Below are 19881 nucleotides of genomic sequence, written 5' to 3' on the forward strand. Positions count from 1 at the left end.
GATTATGGAGATATTGGTATGAGCAAGAGAGCTTATGGAGACAAGTTGTGGTAATGAAGAATCACTATGAACCACGTGCCTTGATACCTAATGGTAATGTAACTTGTAAATGCTCAAATGCATGGCAAAACAAAATATCTCTTTTAATGCCTACTTACAAATTCTTTTTGCAATTAATAGCCAACATGGGAGTTATTATAGGTGATGAAAAATCGATATTATTTTGGCATGATGTATGGTTAGAGGACATGATCCTAAAAAAAGAGTTTCCAAGATTGTTTACGTCGGCAGTTCATAAAGAAAAGAGAGTATGCAAGCATGGAGCTTGGATTGATAGTGGGTTGCAATGGAAATTTGAGCTCAAAAGATAACTATTTTGATAAGAATTCAAACAATGGATAAGATTATGGAGCCTTCTTTGAGAACACACATTTGGAGAGGGGTCAAAGATGGGGTTATTGTTGGTATATGCCCTTGAGCCAATAGGATTGGTCAAGGTATATAGATTGTCATTTAATGCATACTTAATCACATAATTATATGTGATAGACGTTTTCCTTCATGTTAGTGCAATAATAAAGAGTTATTAAGTACCAATTGGATGAAGCCCATAGAACATAAAGGCCTTGCAAGAGAATTGTAAAATTGTTATAATTATGAGATCACTATACATTAAAGCCATGTTCCTAAAATTGTTCCTGGTCATTATATTGTCAAGACAAGGCATTGACAATGCTCAAAGACTAGTACATGTTAAGCCTCCTTACTTAGGAAGTAAGCAAATGATCTCATAGATTGAAGTAAAAGGGATACTTGAGGATAGCATGTAGGTGCTTGTTAAAGAACAAGTTCACTGAACATGACCCGCTATGAGAACTCCATTTGGTACTTCACTCAAATGTCTATGGAATATGTTCTCATGTGATAGTCGTGCAACTAGTCCTTGGACTTGAGACACCAAGTCATCTTGTATAGGGAATGTCATACTTTAATTTTACCCCTACGGGTTTGGAAGCGACTAAATGCTTAAACAGGGTGTTTTTGGGTATGCTATGAAGCATGCGAAGGTGAATGAGTGGTCAAGTGAGGATTCATCACCTTAAGTGATATGAGGGGATGTATCTCAGTTGTTCTCAATTTTTGATTAACTTGTATAAAGTCTTTGGCCAAAGCATGATGAATTTTAGGAAAGTTAGTTTCTTGATTCATAAAGTTAGTCATGAATTATGAGAACTAATATAAAATGTTATAAGTAGACACTAAACCATTCTTTATGACATATCCAGGATATTTAATGAAAGGACCGTATTGCACTAAGAGGCTTGTCAAATTCTTTAATTGACTCTTTAACATTTGGGTGGTCATGATGTAATGTTAGATGCCACTTATGACCGATAAATATAAATTAATTATCAAATTGATATTTGATTACGATTTATATTTATTGCCAATATGTTAAAAACCCAATGGGTCACACACATTAAGTGACATGATTGAGATTAAATAAAGATAATTAATTAAGTTGGACTTAATTGAAATAGACCAAAATAAAGTGAGAAATTAATTAAGTTCATAAGGACTTAATGGAATTAAAATACAACTATTGTATCTAGGGTTACAACTTAGTTCGGCTATATAAATATGTTATGTTAACAAACTAAAACTCTAAGCCTGTAGCCACTTCTTAGCCATTTCATAAAATAAAAAAGGAAAAATAGTTTTCTTTGTCTGAAAAAAATAAGATTCGGTAAGAATTTTTTGTCTTTTTGTTTTAGAAACAAAACTTGCTAAGCACGAGTAAAAAATCGTACCTTTGAGAAGGTCTTATTTGGTCACTGTGCGGATTATTGTTAGAGGCCAAACACTTGGGTGGATGAAGATTTGACAAATCTTAAAGGTGAAGAAGCAAAGATTTTGGTTGCAGGATTTTAGATCATCTTATATTCTTTTTGTGGTTCTTGCTTCATCACAAGTGTTTTTGATTTAATTGTCTCTTGATTATGATATCTAAGCAAGGTATGTAACTCTTAAACTTATGAATATTCATAATTAATTAGAAAATTACATGAAAAACACAAACATTGATCTTGTAGGATTCGACTGTTTTTCTGATTAAATGCTAGTTTATTATTTCGCTGTGTCATATTTTTAATTTATTGATTATTTTCATATTTGAGCTTGAGATCGAATCCCAGCAGTGGTATCAAAGTCTTTGTTTGATGTTTTTCATATAACATGCATGCTTTATTTTTAGTGATAATCAATAGGATTGATTCGTGTGTTGATTAGGTGTATATCAGTTTTGAAGGTTTTCTTTAAAATCTATTTTTTTTGTTTTAATTCAAATCTGAACAGCATGTAATTAATTCATTAAAACATGTTTTAAGAGGTTTAAAATTATGTTTAGTTGAAGAATTAATAATTGAATTAAAAAGCTAGCAAAGCCAAGTTGAAACTGAATAGTTTTGAAGTGTTTTGGAGACTAATATGGCGATTATTTTTTGCTAACATTGGGTAGTGTTATGAGCAATTTTTAATTGTTAAAAATTAGTTTATTAAATTAAATTACTACATGCTTCGGCCAAACTTGATTTAGTATGAAAAAGGTTCATAAAAATCATGTTTTCGAGTTCCAAAACAACAAAGATTTAATGTAGAAAATTTTAGGTAGCTATGATCAGTTTTGGTGGCTTAATTCTTCATGAATTTTGTGTTTAATTGTTAAACACACTTGCTGGAAATTTTCAGCAACGTTTTCATGAGTTTGACTCATGATTTATGGAGTTTTAAGAGCACTTAAATGCCATATATTTTAATTTTGAGTGATTCATAAAAAATAGAAAATTATTTCCTACTTTAAAAGTAATTCCTAAAATTAATGATAGAATTTTAATTTTGGGTGATTCATGAAAAATAGGAAATTGTTTCATACTTTGAAAGAAATTCCTAAAATTAAGGATATATTTTAATTTGAGAAATTTATAGGAAATAGTTTCCTACTTTAGAAGAAATTCCTAAACTTTTGGTTTGACTAGAAGTTTCCAAAATTTGTTAAGTCATTATTTAGGTAACTTGAACAACATACAATTTAGGAAACTAATCCATGTTCTAAATGCCAGAAATTAAAATGTTGTCTTAGATATATTTTAGTAAGTTTATCTAAAATAAAGAGGTTTCCAAAATTAAAAGGAGTTTTAACTATGGAAAGAGTTAAATTGGAAAGTCTTAAAAAAGAAAATTTTATTTCAATGAATTTCTAATAAGAAATAAGAAGTAAAAAGGTTTACTTTAAGTGTTTTGAAAATGGGAATTTCTTAAACATTAAATTGAAATAAAACAATGCCAAATAATTTGAATCTAGCACTTTAAGTGAATTAATTGATGCGTTTCTCAAATAACACACAAGATCACCAAGTGATATTGAGTTTGCATTTATTTCTATGCTTTTGATTGTGATTATAAAGCATGAAAATGATTATGGACTTAGACCTTTGAAGATTAGGTCATGGATGGTTAAACTTATTTCTCATGGTATTTATTTTAAAATAGGGTCTGGTCACCTTGCCTTATATCTATTTTCTCTGGGTTCTTTTCTCACCTAACTCCCCTCAAATGTAACTCGAGGTTTCTTGATTATAAATGTAATTAGTTACATCAAAGTGTAAAACTAGGGTTAGATAGAAAAATTTTTGTAACTTGAAGATGGAGACTTAAAGGTGTCATGGAGATTCAAGGAGATTACAAGTAAAGTTTGAAGACGATGTTTGTGTAAATCCCCTAGGAATTTAATCGATTAATTTCCTTAATGGCTCGAGGAAATTAGAATTAGTAAAGTTCATAATCATCCTCATATATGACATGAGATAGATTTATTTTTTAGTATCTATATGATATATGTAAAATGCGATAAATGCTATGCATGTCAACAACGCCAAATCAATGAGACCTTAATTAATGAATTAATAAATAAAATCTCTCATTAAAATATTAAGTCCAAAAGTTACCTTCCACCATATAACAAGATAAATAGATTGCTCCTTTAATTAGAGGGTTATTGAGTCACTCAAGGCCAAACTTTTACATGAGTATGTTTGAGTTATTAGTAGATCTTACTTAACTAATATCATGTTGTTTAGATGTGTCACACATGACTGCATAGTATTAGAGGTATAAATTGGCAAAATATATATGATGCATTTAGACAAAGAGTTGTCTCCTAACTGATCTAGGAGTGGTATAAGATACAATTGGTAAGTTAAGTTATCTACCTAATTATTGTCATCATGGCTTGTTGAGTCACTCAAGGTCATGGTGGGATGAAAAGGGTCCTAGCTCAATAATAAGTTTAAAGGTTAAATTTCTCGAGATAGTAAAAGATAACTATTATTTTGATAAAATATTTAGAATAATCATATAAGATTCTAAAACCTTATCTTTATGATTATATAATTTGCGTATAATCATAAATGTTAGTTTATATAAGATATAAATCTATCAATGTGAATAATTTGTCACTTAGAAGCATGCTTGATGCAAACAATTTGATAGGCCCAAATTTCATTGACTAGTTTTGCAATATCAAGATTTTCTTGAACAAGAGAAAAAGGTTTATATCCTAAATGTTCTTGTTCCCGAGGAACCTAGCGATTATGCTACAAATGAGGAAAAAGAGGCCTATAAAGTTTATATGGATGATCTCGATCAAGTCACATGTGTGATGTTGGCTAGTATGGCTACAAATCTTCAAAAGCAACATGAAGCTATGGATGCTCTGGATATTATCCTAAACCATAAAGAAATGTTCGATAAGGAAAGTCGCACAGAGAGATTCAATATTTCAAGGGAATTGTTTCGATGTAAGAAGTTTGTGGGAAGCGTAATAAGGCCTCATGTGCTTAAAATGATAGGATATATCACTCGAATTGAGCATTTGGGTTGGGTTATGAATCATGATTTAAGCATAGACCTTGTACTCTCTTCGTTACCAGAAAGCTATCCACAGTTTGTGTTGAACTTCAACATGAACAAGATTGAGGTAACTCTTTCGGGCTTATTGAATATGCTCACACAGGCTGAGAACACTATTACGAAGGAGAAGCCTTCAGTTCATCTTGTCTGTTTTAAGAAAAATAAAAATAAGAAAAGAAAATTTTCTAAAAATAACAAAGAAGAAAAGACATCAACTTCAAAAGGTATGAAGCCTACTAGAGGAGTGAAAAAGGACAAAGACAATGACAAACACCATTTTTGCGGCAAACTAAGGCATTGGAGGCGCAATTGCAAGGATTATCTTGAATCCATTAAAGAGAAGAAACAAAAGGAAGTTTTCACATCAAGTATGAATCATATGATGATTTATTTTTCACTACTTGGTATATGATACCTTACTCTTTATTAATAGTTTTAATATGTATGACATATTAGAGGAACTAATGAAAAGGAACAGTGAAGAATAGGATCATGAAGGGGACAACCTTAGTTGATGGTGATCAAGCTTGTCGACCTAGATTAGATTATGGAACAATAAATAATTTTAGAACATTGAATGTTTTCATGACATGATTGTCAAGATGAGATGTTTTGGTTTTGGGCTATGGCTAATATTTTATTTTATGTTTAGGAAACATAGATTTATATTTTGCTGGCACGAGATGCTTAACTTATATATATTTATATATTTATAGTACATCTCATTTTATTTTATAATTGTTCTAAATTATTTATCCTTAAGTATAACCTTGTTTATATGATAATCAATACTAAGTCATACTGATAAAATCATTGTGAGATTATTTTTCTTTTGATTATGAATCAAAAAGGAAATTAAAGAGATGACTTAAATAAAATTGTGTCCTAACTCAATGAATTCATAATATGATTATGAACATATTTAGTCAAGGAGCATTCTTATTGAAATCTTAGATCTAAATTAAGATTGCTTAGAACTAAATAACAATTGATTATCATATTGAATTCATAGGAGATGAATGACAAAGCATTCCAAACCCAGTTAATATCGTGAACTAACCTTCAAGAAGATTTCATCCCGTAACCAATGATGAATGACTAATGACATGTAAGTATACATAAAAGTTATAGATATAACACCCCAAAGGAAAGTAAATAAGTTTACTTTGTAAGATTTCTATACATGATAGAAATAGTGGGAGCTAATGACGCTTTAAAGGTCAAGGGTCATGAAATTATAAAATTCAATAAATAAGATCAATGCACAAAGATTGATTTAATGGGTTGCATAAAGATGCATAATTCATCCATTAAAAATAAACCATTAGTAGGATGCATATTGATGCACTACTCATATAAGATGAGTCTATTAAATAATCTAACATGAATGATTGGATAATAATCTCTATTCAATGTAATAAATTCAAAATAGTTGAATACATTGAATAAGATAAATATATTTTATGCACATCATAAGGTTAGTGGGAGTAAGATAAGTTACTCATTAAAAGTGTATAAAACACATTTGCCGGTCTAAGAGAAACAAAATGGGACTAAAGAGTTAGAGCCTAAAAGGGGAACTTAACAACAAAATTTAAGATGACATGTTAAAAGAGTTTAACATAAAGAGAATCATAAATGTTAAAAGTAATATAAAGTCATGATTAAGTAGTTGTATTGGAATGGTTCCAAAATAAGAGATAACTGCATGATTATACTTATAATCAGATACAAACCTTTTGTTTAGGCTACAAAAGAAGATATATTTATATCATTAGTTTAATGAACCAATAAATGATTTTGAGTTGTTAAACTAACAACAAGAGCCATAATAATGGAATCAAGGTCTCGTTGTGATCTAAATTAGTATTTCAGTTATGACAATGGAGATTGTCAAACATATAAATTAACATATTCTCAAATATTACAATTTGAGTTGTCTTAGAAGAGACACAGTTGCTAAGTGGAAAAGTTTGATATTGGATACGTTAACAATTGACTTAAATGCAAGTGGAAGATTGTTGGTATATGCCCTTAAGTCAATTGGATTGGTCAAGGAATATAGATTGTCATTTAATGCATACTTAATTGCATAACTATATGTAATAGAGGTTTTCTTTCATGCTAGTGCAATAATAAAGAGTTATTAAGTACTAATTGGATGAAGACCATGGAATATAAAGGCTTTGCAAGAGAATTGTAAAGTTTTTACAATTATCAGATCACTATGCATCAAAGCCATATTCCTAAAATTGTTCCTGGTCATTGTATTGTCAAGACAAGGCATTGACAATGCTCAAAGACTTGTACATGTTAAGCCTCCTTGGAAAGTAAGCAAATGATCCTATATTTTGAAGTATATGGGATACTTGAGGATAATATGTTGGTGCTTTTTAAAAAACAAGTTCACTGAACATGACCCGCTATGAGAACTCCATTTGGTATTTCACTCAAGTTTCTATGGAATATGTTCTCATGTGATAGTCATGCAACTAGTCCTTAGACTTGAGACACCGGATTATCTTCATTGGGGAATAACATACTTTAATTTCACTCCTACGGGTCTGTAGGTAGCCAGATGCCTAAACAGAGTGTTTTTGGATAAGTCATGAAGCATGTGAAGGTGAATGAGTAATCAAGAGAGGATTCATCACCCCAAGTGATATGAGGAGATGTATCTCAGTTGTTCTGAATTATTGATTAACTTGTATAAAACCTTTGGCTAAAATATGATGAATTTGAAGAAAGTTAGTTTTCTAATTCATAAAGTTAGTCATGAATTATGAGAACTAATATGGAATGTTATAAGTAGACACTAAGCCATGCTTTATGACATATCCGATATATTTGATGAAAGGACTGTATTGCATTAAGAGGTTAATCATTGAAGGGCTTTGTCAAATTCTTTGATTGACTTTTTAATATTTAGGTGGTCATGATGTATTGTTAGATGCTGCTCATGATTTATAAATATAAATCAATTATCAAATTGATATTTGATTGGGATTTATATTTGTTGCCAACATATTAGAAGCTTAATGAGTCACACACATTAAGTGACATGATTGAGATTAAATAAGGATAATCAATTAAGTTGGACTTAATTGAAATAGATCAAAATAAAGTGAGCAATTAATTAAGTTCACAAGGACTTAATTGAATTAAAATACAACTGTTGTATCTAGGGTTACAACTTAGTTTGACTATATAAATATGTTATGTTATCAAACTAAAATTCTAAGCCTCCAGTCACTTCTCAACCGTTTCATAAAATAAGAAAAGAAAAATAGTTTTCTTTATCTAACAAAAATAAGATTCAGTAAGAATTTTTGGTCTTTTTGTTTTAAAAACAAAACTTGCTAGCATAAGAGGTCAAACATTTGGGTAGCTGAAGATTTGACAAATCCTAAAGGTGAAGAAGCAACGATTTTGTTTGCAAGATTTTAAACCATCTTATTCTCTTTTCGGGGTTTCTTGCTTCATCACAAGCGTTTTTTATTTAATTGGCTTTTGGTTACGATATCGAGAACAAGGTATGTAACTTTTAAGCTTATGAATGTTCATAATTAATTAGAAAATTACATGAAAGACATAAACATTGATCTTGTAGGATTTGATTATTTTTCTGATTAAATGCTAGTTTACTATTCAACTGCATTATATTTTTAATTTATTGATTATTTTCATATTTGAGCATGAGGTCGAATCCCAACAATTATTTGGAAAGCTACCTCCAGTGGTAAGTTTTCTCTAAATCTTTCTGTCAAATAGCGCGTAACTATCAATAAGGAAGTAGTGAATTGTGGAAAAAAATTTGGCTTGGTTATGCACCATATAGAGTTAAGGTGTTTGTCTGGCGATTAATGTGGGAACAAATTGCTACCAAAATTGAACTAGCAAAAAAAAAAAAAAGTTAATAAGGGAGGAATAAACAAAATGTGTCTTTATATAAATAGAAATCTGAAACTGTTAGTCATATGTTCTTCATGTGTGGGGAGACTTGGAAGATATGGTGTATGTGGTGCTTGTAGTGGAAAATTAATTGGGTCACTCATGAAAATCCAAAATATTTTTTCTTAGCATGGAGATCAATGTAAAACCCGACCCTATAAACACATGTCATGACATACATGCACTGAGTAGTATGTTATTACGCTAGGAAAGTCCTAAGAATAGATGAAACCTGGTATTGTACCTAACGATACACTTGAGTTGATTTAACCTCGAACTAGTTCAAATAGGAATCGTAGGATGAAATTTAATATTTTACAGTCCAGGAATGACTAAAAATGATTGTTTGGAGTTCGAGGGTTCATTAGGGGTAAAATTGAAAATTTTGATGTTTAGGGGTAAAATCGTCATTTTGCCACCTAAGATAATAATTTGATAATGGAGTGAAAATTTTGACCAAGATTAACTATTTGGAGTATAATTTAATGATAGGAAGTGAAAAAGTTTAATTCTGGTGATTTCTGGAGTGTAGGGGCAAAATCGTAATTTTACCACTCGTAGACAACATTTGAGATTTTGAGAGAATTTAGATCAAATTTGACAAATTGGAGAATGGTATGAGTATAAGGGATGAAAAATATGTCTATGGGCAATTTTTTAGTTTTTTGGGTAAAAATGTAATTTTTCACTTTTACAGGGGTAAAAGTGTAAATTTCAAAAATTACTCCACCGAGACTTTGGATAAGTCTGAGAATTTTATCTAAGCTATGGATATGTGGGACAAGTGTATGGTGAAAATTTGGAAACAAATGGATAAAATTTTAAAAATGGACCAATGGGAAAGTGACACGTGGCATTTTTAAAAATGATATAATATTTTTTTAATGAAAAGTCAGCCCATTTAAACCCCATTTTAAGTGCTGGCCGGACATAAGGGAGAACAAGAGAGAAAATAGAGAGGAAAGGAAGAAAAAAAGAAAAACCAAAGAGAAACAAGAAAATTCAAAGGGGAATTCGCGTTTTTCGCACGTTTACGCGTCTAACGGTAAGATTTTTCGACTTTAGCTTGATTTCTACCTTTCTTATGCCTTTGTTTCCATTTAGCATGCTTGAGGAGAGAGATCTAAAAGTGACATCAAGGGCTGGACGAAATTCTAGGGGAGAGATTTTGAAATTTTTAGGTTTTGATTTTTAGTTAAATTATAGTTTTAGTTAGTTAAATGTGTTTAGAAATTAAATTGGGTAAGAAAGCATTAAATTTTCACAATACCCACCCTTGGCTGAATCTGCAATGAGGTACAATGATGATAATCTAATTTTTATTCTAAGAGAAATGAAGAGAAAATGATGAAAAATGGTTAAATGTGATAGAAAAACAAAGTAGAAAATTTACCGAGTTAATGTCCCATTTTTGGCCAAATTTTCCAAGGAAGAGAGTGAGCTGATTTTGGTGATTTTAGAGGAATATTGGCTGATAATTAATGGTTAGAAAGGTTGGAGAGAGAATGGGACAATTTAGAGCTAAAATGGAGCGCGTTAGCAATTTATGGGGTGAAGTGTCAAAAATAGGTTAATACCGCGTTTAAGCCGTTTTTGGCTATTGCATTTCATACCATGCATTAGTATAGGATTTAAGTCAAATATATAGTGATTTAGCATTAATGTGATGAATTGAGTAAATTTTTGCAATGTGTCTAGGAGGAGAGCCTTCCGGTAAAGGCAAGGAAATCGTACTCGACGAGTAGTTATCGGGGCACCTAGAAAGCTTTTAGTTTGTACAAACGGTGAGTAAACTTATTATTATTGTAAATTATCTAGAGTTTATTTTTAAATGCTCTTTATGTATTTTATGAAATGAAAACGAGATTAAAACGAGATTTTTGATGTTTTAGAAATAATGTGACAAATAAAGATATATTGGGTTGATTATGAAATTGAGTAATTGGAGGCTGTTAACTGTCTTGAAAATTATATATTTTCCTATGAATGGCTTATGAGATATGAGTATATGTGGCTATATTTTGTAAGTGTATTGGGAAATTTATGTAAGCTATTTTTACTATGCATGCTGGATAAATAAATAAAAGCCACGTTATACTGTCGAAATTTTATTAAAATTGGTGGGTTAGTCACTGTAGTGACGGATTTTCGTGGACTGCCTATTAGAGGGGCACGGTAAACCCGGTTATATAGTTACTCCGGTTGTAGAGGCGAGGAGGGTAACTCCTGGGGTAGTATTAGAGCTCACTTCACGTCGAACCCCCACGTGAATGTGTAACTCGGCCAACGCCAAGGAACGACTTGTTTTAAAAATAAAAATGTGTTTCACATGTAAATGTTATAACAACCTTGGCAGACTCGGTTAGATGCCTCGGCCAAGGTATCCCCGAGGATTAGTTTTGGCTTGAGCCTTATTTTCTTTTATAAAAGACATAAGCTTTAACAATTGTTTTGGTAAATTACAAATATTTTATGGTTTAAGAAATAAATTGAAAACATTATGAAATGGTTTGTGATTTGTTGTTTAAACTTGTCTCCCTGTTACTCGCCTTTAGATATTTATGATAATGTCTGTTTACTCATTGGGATTGCAAAATCTCACCCACCTCCTTTCCAAGCATTTCAGGTCTGTGGTAGCTTGTAGATACCCTATGTTGTCGAAGATTCCAGTTGACATCTCTACCACACAGACAGTAGGTTTCTAGCACCAACAGTGGGTGTATTTTGGGCCACTTGTCATTGTAACCATTATTGTACATTATAACTTTGTAAATTTTTGTATGTATAAATTTATTTTACTTACACATTACAAAAGATTTCTGTCACGACCCGGAAGACAATCGCCGCGACGTCCCAATTAACACTCATTATCCGGAATGTCAATCGGAACCTCGCAAGGCTTACATATCAGTTTTTTTTCTTTCCTGTGAGCAATCGTTGTTAAATATCGAGTTTTTAGAGAATATACACTATTTTAGATCAAAAACAATCAAAATAAAATTTTCGCCACACAGGGGTATTTTGGTCATTTTTTTTCTTAAAAATTTCAAAACTGGCTAAAACGTAATATACAAGTACAAAATACATAATTCATATTCAAAATGAGTTTAAAAGTATAAAATCTTCATTTAAAACGAAATTACGGTTATTTGAATATAATAAGAAAATAAAAGAAATATTAAGGGAAGTATTCTATTTTCTTATAAAACAATATTTATATAGTTATACGTGAATAATTTTTATAGCGTAAAAGCTAAATAAATTTATACATACTGAAATACAGTAAGCTAAAATATTTAATTTAATTTACAATAACAAGAGGGCCCCCGAATAAACAAAAGTAAAGAGGACTGTGAACCTACGGTTTGGAAAATGCAGATCCAATGGTAGTCCTTGATGAGATCAGCTATCTATAGTCTATACTGAACCTGAAATGAGTGGAAATGAGGGTGGTGAGATTATAAAATCTCAATGAGTAAACAGACATTATCATAAATATCTAAAGGCGAGTAAAATGGAGGCAAGTTTAAACAACAAATTTCAACCCATTTCATAATGTTTCCAACTTATTTCTTAAATCATAAAATATTTGTAATTTACTAAAACAGTTGTTAAGGCTTATGTCTTTTATTAAAACAAGGCTCAAGCCAAAACTAATCCTCGGGGATACCTTGGCCGAGGCATCTACCCGAGTCCGTCAAGGGTGTTAAAATATTCACACGTGAAACACATTTTTATTTTTAAAACCAGCCGTTCCTTGGCGTTGGCCAAGTTACACATTCACGTGGGTGTTCGACGTGAAGTGAGCTCTAATACTACCCCGGGAGTTACCCTCCTCACCTCTACAACCGGAGTAACTATATAATTGGGTTTACCGTGCCCCTTTAATAGGCAGTCCACGAAAACTCGTCATTGCAGTGACTAACCCACCAATTTTAATAAAATTTCGACAGTATAACGTGACTTTTATTTATTTATCCAGCCTGCATAGTAAAAACAACTTACATAAATTTCTCAATGCACTCACAAAATATAGTCACATATACTCATTTCTCATAAGCCATTCCTAGGAAAATATATATTTTCCAAGTCAATTTGCAGCCTCCAATTACTCAATTTCATAATCAATACAATATATTTTTATTTGTCACATTTATTCCTAAAACATCAAAAATCCCGTTTTAATCTCGTTCTCATTTCATAAAATACATAAAGGGCATTTAAAAATAAAATCTAGATAATTTACAATAATAATAAGTTTACTCACCGTTTGTACAAACTAAAAGCTTTCTAAGCGCCCCGATCACTACTCGTCGTGTACGACTTCTTTGCCTTTTCCGAAAGGCTCTCCTCCTAGGCACATTACAAAAATTTACACAATTCATCACATTGATGCTAAATCACTATATAATTAACTTAAATCCTATACTAATGCATGGTATGAAATGCAATAGCCTAAAACGGCTTAAACGCGGTATTAACCTATTTTTGGCACTTTACCCGATAAATTGCTAACGTGCTCCATTTTAGCTCTAAATCATCCCATTCTCTCTCCAACATTTCTAACCATTAAATATCAGCCAATAACCTTCTAAAAACAACAAAATCAGCTCACTCCCTTCCTTGGAAAATTCAGCCAAAAATGGGACATTAACTCGGTTAATTTTCTACTTTGTTTTTCTATCACGCTTAATCGTTTTTCATCATTTTCTCTTCATTTTCCTTAGAATAAAATCAATTCATCATCATTGTACAGCATTGAGCATCCAGCCAAGAGTGGGTATTGTGAAAATTTAATGATTTCTTGCCCAATTTAATTTCTAAACACATTTAACTAACTAAAACTATCAATTTAACTAAAAATCAAAACTTAAAAATTTCAAGTTCTCTCCCCTAGAATTTCGTCCAGCCCTTGATATCACTTTTGATCTCTCTCCTCAAGCATGCTAAATGGAAATAAAGGCATAGGAAAGGTAGAAATCAAGCTAAAATCGAAAAATCTTACCGTTAGACGCGTAAAGGGTCGAAAACCGCGAATTTCCCTTTGAATATTCTTGTTTCTCTTTGGTTTTTCTTTTTTTCTTCCTTTCCTCTCTATTTCCTCTCTTGTTCTTCCTTATGGCCGGCTAGCACTTAAAATGGGGTTTAAATTGGCTGACTTTTCATTAAAATAATATTATTTCATTAAAAAATACCACATGTCACTTTCCCATTGGCCCATTTTTAAAATTTATCCATTTGTTTCCAAATTTTCACCATACACTTGTCTCACATATCCATAGCTTAGATAAATTTCTCAGACTTATCTACAGTCTCGGTGGAGTAATTTTTGAAATTTACACTTTTGCCCCCGTAAAAGTGAAAAATTACATTTTTGCCCAAAAAACTGAAAAATTGCCTATAGACATATTTTTCATCCCTTATACTCATACCATTCTCCAATTTATCAAATTTGATCTAAATTCTCTCAAAATCTCAAATTTTGTCCGTGGGTGGTAAAATTACGATTTTGCCCCTACACTCTAGAAATCACCAGAATTGAACTTTTTCACTTCCTATCATTAAATTATACTCCAAATAGTTAATCTTGGTCAAAAATTTCACTCCATGATCAAATTATTATCTTAGGTGGCAAAATGACGATTTTGCCCTTGAATATCAAAATTTCTAATTTTACCCCAATTGAACTCTCAAACTCCGAACAATCATTTTTAGTCATTCCTGGACTATAAAATATTAAATTTCATCCTACAATTCCTATTTGAACTAGTTCGAGGTTAAATCAATTTAAGTGTATCGTTAGGTACAATATCGGGTTTCGTCTATTCTTAGGTGCTTTTCTAGTGTAATAACATGCTACTCAGTGTATGTATGTCATGACATGTGTTTATAGGGTCAGGTTTTACAACTCTACCCCCCTAAAAATAAAATTTTGACTTCAAAATTTCACTTACCAGATTCGACGAATAGATGCGGGTATTGGTTCATCATCTTGACCATTGAAATACTCTTGTTTCTACTTCCCATGTCATTTCCTCCATTCGAGCACTTTTCCACAATACTTTGACCATTGAAATACTCTTGTTTCTCAGTACTTGATCCTTTCGATCCAAGATACTCACAGGTTGTACCTCGAACTTCAAATCGTCAGCAACTCGATCGGAGGTGCTTCGAGGACGTGAGAGGGATCTGGTACATATTTCTTAAGCATGGAGACATGAAAAACGTTGCGGATCCGATCTAACTCTGGAGGTAATTCTAACCGATAAGCCACTGGTCCAATCCTTTCAATGATTCGGAATGGTCCAATATATCTCGGGTTAAGCTTTTCCCTCTTCGCAAATCGAATCACACCTTTCATTATCCAATAAAACACCATAATTTATCATGATAGTATAATCAATAAGATTTAATACTTCAAAGTATTCAAATTATTACCTTTCCAAGGAGAAACCTTAAGAAAAACTTTATCATCGATCTCAAACTCCAAGTCTTTTCTCCGTTTATCTGCATAGCTCTTCTGCCTATCCTGGGCTACCTTTAGCCTCTCTCGTATAACCTTGATCTTGTCATTAGTTAGCTCGATCAATTCCACACTCACTAACTTCCTTTCACCCACTTCATCCCAACAAAGTGGAGTACGACATTTTCTTCCATATAAAGCTTCGTACGGTGCCATACCAATGCTAGACTGAAAGCTATTGTTGTAAGCAAATTCCACCAATGGCAAATGTCTATCTCAACTCCCAATAAAGTCAATGACACAAGCCCGTAACATATCCTCCAAGGTCTTGATAGTCCTCTCTGACTGACCATCCATATGTGGGTGAAAAGCAGTGCTAAATTTCAATTTGGTTCCAAGAGCTTCTTGAAATTTTGGCCAGAATCGAGAAGTTAATCGAGGATCTCGGTCTGACACTATAGAAACGGGAACTCCATGTAGCCTCACAATCTCATCTATATAGAGCTGAGCCATCTTCTCAATAAAGTATGTACTATGGATAGCTAAAAAGTGAGCGGACTTAGTCAACAGATCTACGATCACCCAGATCGCATCCTTTCCCCTCTGTGTCCGCGACAATCCCAAAACAAAATCCATAGTTACATGCTCCCATTTCCACTCGAGAACAGGTAAAGACTGAAGTGTACTTGTTGGCCTCTGATGCTCCGCCTTAACTTGCTGACATACGAGACACTTTGCTACGAATTCTGCTACGTCTCGCTTCATACCCGGCCACCAATAATTCTCCCTGATAGTCCTATACATCTTGGTGCTTCCGGGATGTAATGCATAGGCAGATGAATGGGCTTCTTCCATGATCGCCTGTCTCAACTGGTTTCCCTCAAGAACACAAACTCGATCTTTAAACATTAAGGCGTTATCTTGTCCAAATCTGAACTCACTAACTCCCCCATCGGTCAGTTTTTGAATTTCTTTTCTTAACTCATCATCAGACCTCTGAATGTCCTTGATCTGATTAAGTAACGAAGGTCGCACAATGAAGTTTGCCAATAAGGATCCATCCTCACCATTTCTCAACTGGACCCCAAGAGATTTCATCTCTATTAATGCTGAAAAATAACAACTCTGAAGTGCTGCTAAAGACGATGAAGACTTACGACTTAAGGCATCAGCTACAACGTTCACCTTTCCCGGATGATAGTCTATCACCAAGTCATAATCTTTTATCAACTCCAACCATCGCCTTTGCCTCAAATTAAACTCCTTTGGGGTGAGCAAATATTTTAAACTCTTGTGATCCGTAAATATCCGACAATGCTCACCATACAAGTAATGCCTCTAGATTTTTAAAGCAAACACCACTGCTGCTAACTCTAAATCATGGGTAGGGTAATTTGCTTCATGCCTCTTTAGCTGTCTAGAAGCATAAACCACAACTTTTTCATCCTGCATCAATACGCACCCCAACCTCAACTTTGAGGCATCACTATATACTACAAATCCCTTACCATTAACAGAAAGTGTTAAAACGGGAGCGAAGGTTAACCGGTTCTTTAGCTCCTGAAATCGATTCTCACAAACATCATCCTACACAAACTTAACTCCCTTACGAGTTAGACGAGTCAAAGGAGCTGCTATCAAAGAAAATCCCTGAACAAATCTCCGGTAATAACCAACTAAGCCAAGGAAACTACGAATCTCAGTTACCGTTCTCGGTTGCTCCCATTGTAAGATTGCTTCAATCTTCTTGGGATCGACATAAATTCCAGCTCCAAACACCACATGTCCCAAGAAAACCACTTCCTTCAACCAGAATTCACATTTAGAGAACTTGGCATAGAGTTCTCTCTCGCGCAAAGTTTGCAACACAATGCACAAATGGACAGCATGTTCATCATCATTCTTCGAATAAACCAGGATGTCATCTATGAATACTATCACAAACTTATCCAAGTGTAGATGGAACACCCTGTTCATAAGATCCATAAAAACTGTCGGGGCATTAGTCAAACCAAACGGCATCACCAGAAACTCATAATGCCCATAACGAGTCCTGAAAACAGTCTTGGGTACATCCTGCAACTTAATCCTCAACTGATAGTACCCAGATCTTTAGATCAACCTTGGAAAACACTGTAGCTCCCTGTAATTGATCGAAAAGATCATCAATCCTCGGTAACGGATACTTGTTCTTAATGATCATTTTGTTAAGCTGTCGGTAATCGATACATAACCGAAGTGTACCGTCTTTCTTTTTCACAAATAAAACTGGTGCTCCCCACGGAGATATACTAGGGCGTATAAAATCCTTGTCCACCAACTCTTGCAATTGTACTTTCAACTCCTTCAACTCTGCCGGAGCCATTCTATATGGAGGGATAGAAATAGGTGCGGTACCCGAAAGTAAATCAATAGGGAACTCAAGCTCTCGATTAAGAGGCAGTCCCGATAAATCATCAGAAAATACATCAGGAAACTCACTTACTATCGGGACATCCTCTAACTTAGGTTCCCCCTTTGAAGTATCAATTACGTATGCCAAATAAGTCGGATACCCTTTCTGCACTAATTTCGAAGCTTTGATGGCCGAGATTACACAGGACGGTAATACTCGACGTTTCCCTACAAACACAATCTCTGTTCCCTCCGAATTTCGAAGAACAACTTCCTTTCGGAAACAATCCACGTTCGCCCGATGTGCAATTAACTAGTCCATACCCAATATTAGATCAAAATCTAGGATCTCTAGAGGAATTAAGTCGCCCCTAAATTCTTTCTCGCCTACCCTTACCCCACAGTCTCTATAACAATTGTTTCTAACTAGCTTTTCTCCTAAAGGGGTGTGAATTACAATTTTTTCCTCTAATGGTGACAGGTTTCTATCAGCAATTGATGCAAATGTGGTGCTCACATAAGACCTACCTGAGCCAGAATCTATCAAAACATAAGAATCTTTATCAAATAAAGACATAGTACCTGTCACTGCTCCAGGTCGGACCCGTGCCTCATCTTCCGTCACAGTGAAAACTCTTGTCGAGGTACGAGTCTGTGGTCTCGAAGGTGCATGTGCCGGGGTATTACTTTCCACACCGGACCGTATGACCACTCCTTGTCTCGGTGGCAACCCAGAAGAATCTCTCATCTGCATATCAGTGTGAGCTGGTGAAGATGATGCAACTACCGTGGCTCGTCCTAATCGTGGGCAATTACTCCTAATATGACTCGTCTGTCCACATTGGAAACATCTTGTTGGCCCTCTACATAGCCCACTATGATAATTCTCACAATTTTTGCATCGGTCAGAACCTCCGAAACTCTTCCCAAAACTAGTCATAGCAGATCTGCTAAACCTCGAAGGTCTCTGTTGTGATGGTGGAAATGGAGGTCGAGGAGATGTCACGGAAACAGAAGTAGTACTCCCTGAAATCGCTGAGTCTTTGCCTCTTTTTACTGGCTGACTAAAAGACATACCAGGATTCCTCCTTTTTGCAAACTCAGTCTGAATCCTCCTATTCTCAGTCGCGAGCTTCTCAGCTCGTAAAGCCATCTGTACCACCTCCTTATGCGGCTCCCTACCAGTCACTGTCATCCGCTCTCTAATCTCATTACGAAACCCTTCCTCGAAATAACTGGCCTGATCCTGCTTAGATTTCACCAGATCCGGCACATATAACATTAACTCGTTAAAACGAGTCTCATACTCCTCTACAGTTAGATTCTCCTGTTTCAAACTCAAAAATTCTCTCTTCTTTTCTTTTTGATGAAAATAAGTGAAATACTGACCATCGAATTCCTTGAGAAAATCGGACCACGTCTGAAAAGTAGTGGAACGAGACTTCACTGAATTCCACCAAGTACGAGCCCTATTCTCTAATAATCTCGTAGCCACCATCAGTTTCATGTCGTCGTCTAATCTCATATCAGAGAGAGTCTCTGAAACCTGATTAATCCAGTCCTTTGCCATAGTGGCATCCAACTCACCCGTGAAAGACACACAACCGAGCTGTCTAGCCTCCTTTAGCTTCTTGGAAATGGATACATCTTGTACCGGTGGTGGAACTAAAGGAGTAACTGGTGGTACTATAGGTGGAACTTGACCAGTAGGAGCTCCACCAGCCATTGCGGTAAAGAAAGCTGCCAATGCTTGTGCTGCCTCAGTAGGCATGGTGAGAATACCCGTAGGTGGCGGAGGAGGTGGAGGATGTGGAGGACTATCAGCCTGCTCAGCAACAAGTGCTGCCCGAATGGTAGACGCAACGGATTCTTCCCCTACTGCATCTAGCTGACGACGTTGGGAACGACCTTTTTCCCTCCCAACCGATCTAGTGAGAGGTGGGAGTCTGCGTCGAGGAGGCATAATAATCTATAAGAGAAAATGAGCAAGCTTAGGGAACCTTAGGCTCTATATGAAAATGCATGCATTCTATTCAACCTAACTTAACTTAATCCGGGGCTACACTGATATTGTAATTTTTTAAAACCACTTTAAAACTAAAAAC

Source organism: Theobroma cacao, chromosome 6, assembly GCF_053813885.1.
Source record: "Theobroma cacao isolate CCN51 chromosome 6, ASM5381388v1, whole genome shotgun sequence".
In the NCBI taxonomy this organism is placed as follows: Eukaryota; Viridiplantae; Streptophyta; class Magnoliopsida; order Malvales; family Malvaceae; genus Theobroma; species Theobroma cacao.